Source organism: Cynara cardunculus, assembly GCF_001531365.2.
Source record: "Cynara cardunculus var. scolymus isolate 2C chromosome LG 9, CcrdV1, whole genome shotgun sequence".
NCBI classification, from domain to species: domain Eukaryota; kingdom Viridiplantae; phylum Streptophyta; class Magnoliopsida; order Asterales; family Asteraceae; genus Cynara; species Cynara cardunculus.
The window spans coordinates 12,940,221-12,942,711 of record NC_037536.1 but is presented as its reverse complement, the minus strand read 5'-3'; positions in this window follow the sequence as shown (position 1 = coordinate 12,942,711).

The following is a 2,491-nucleotide window of genomic DNA, read 5'->3' as shown; positions in this document are numbered from 1 at the left end:
TATAACAATTATATAATATATAAAATCATCAAACAACTTTTAAGAACAACTTGTCTAACCATATCCTTTCTGGTTCTAGTCGTACCAAATATAAGACAGACAATTGTTCTGTATAGTCTTATCTTATCCAATCCTACTCTCTTGTTCTGTCATATTCAGTCGTGTTATCTTATCATGTCCAATTCTGTCTTATTTAACCCAATCCAGTTATATCTGTATAAATAACAAGAAAAATACATGAAAAGTGGAGAAGATGAAATAAGGTTAAAAGGGCAAGAACATGAACCAATAATTGAGTAAAGTTAAAGGCTCTTGATACCTTCAAACCATCAAGAGCCATCACATTACCTTTTTTTTAAATATAAAATTTTAAATGACCTACTTATTATCATCATGTATTGACTATGTTCGATGTTTATCGATGACAATTCAGATAAGATATTCAAGATAATTCGTATATAAAAACCTTACAAGTGATACCAAAGGGTTTTTGGCCTAACAGTATGTGAGTCTTTAAAGCTCATCAAATATGAGAAGGGTGTGTGAGTTTATTTGTTCTATCTGCCTCTAAGGACATTTTTTGGTTCAATCAGTACTTCAGGCTAGTGGCGTAATCCTCAGGTCGAACCCTAGACCTGTATTAGATTTGGGTTAAGTCACCTCATCCTTTTGTCGACTGATTGCGCGCGAGACGTAGAAAAACGAACTTGATATTGTTAAGTCTATCCAATTAAGAAATTATATTCAAAGATAGAAAGCGATTTCAAGTTCAAATAATTCTTCTTTTTATCATTTCGAATCCAAATCAATAATTAGATACCGTAGCCAAAAAAACCAATTATTCGTCATATCCGATACACAAGTATATAACAAAATAGAACTTCTGGAAAACACGAGAATATAAGCAAAACTAGAAAGAAAGAAAAAGTTGGTGGAATCTAAATATATTATATATCGTTTAATTTAAAAAATGAGCAAACCATAGCTCGAAACTGTCATGTTCAGTGGTGGATCCAGAAAATTAATGGGATAGGGGCACGTTGGATGGGACTTGGGGGAGAGAAGCATATGGTCATATGGGACTGGCGGGAAACCATGTAAAACGATGGTGAAAATAGAAATTTAAGCTAGTCAACGAAGGTTTTTGGTTTTTGACGGAATGCCTTTCCCCCTAATGCTTAAAGGCTGGATCCACCGTTGTTGTTTGGTATACGCCACAATAAATATGCTATAGAATAAAAGTTAGGTTTTATTTAATTTCTAAAAAACTATAACAATACAAACAACATATTTAGATTCCCGGCATCTCCACGCATATGGATTCGTAGTCAATTCAAAGTATGGTCCAGCTCCAACCATTGAGGTTCTTGTTCGTTTCTACGTATGACTCTGGTTTTTTTACACCAGTTATTATCTTGTTACTCAATTTTTTTTTTAGAAGTCAATGGTTTCAAAGCATCATCAACAGCGAAAATGTTGTATATAATTTTTTGTACTGTAAAAAAATCGTAAATCTATGATATACCTACATCTAAATATACACCTATTCAAAATTTGAATACTATTATATGAAAATTAAAATATAAATATGATAGATATGAATATTAAATTAAAAATAATAAAATAATTTGTTATACAATTTTTTTTTCATTAAAAATAATATTCTTAAAATGATTTGGATTTAAAATAACTAAAAGAGTACTCGCATAATGTAGCGATATATATTTTGATTTTAATGTTTCATTTTATTTTTTGTCTCGATGTTATAATATGACTTTATGTGGTTTTGAGCAAACAATAATCTTTTTTTATAAAATATAAATTTGTAGATGTCATAAAAATTTAAAAGTTCTCATCATTTCAATTTTTTATTATAATTTAATTTAGGTTTAATAACGAATTAATTTATTTTTAGTTTAATAATATAATCTTTTATAAATATAATGATTAAGTATTTTGTTAAAACTCAATAATTATTTTAATTATATTTATAATCTTTTATATTTAAAATGAGAATCGTATTTCGTATTTTTTTTTTTTGAACGACAAAGAAGGATGAACTAGGAAGAGAGTTTCGGCATGACCATCACCTTCTCCTAGCCAACCAAAAAAAATAATAAAGAAAACAAGGAGATATAAATGTCAAAGTACAAAACAAAAACTACAAAGCCAACAGTCCCAAACAAAATTAATCTATGACTATACCCAAAAACTAAAAAAGCAAAGACTAAATATGATAAGGTGAGGCAGACCCAAATTTATCTGCAGTTGGTTACACGGATTCAAATATGAAACTTAATAAGTTGTATTTATGCGTAATTTACTTATAATCTTGAATTTCAAGTAATATACATCAATAAACAGTATTTTATGTATGAAATATGATTTTTAGAAATTTTTATCAAATCCTTTATAATACAATATATATATATATATATATATATGTGTGTGTGTGTGTGTGTGGATCTTATTAATCAATTATGTAAAATAT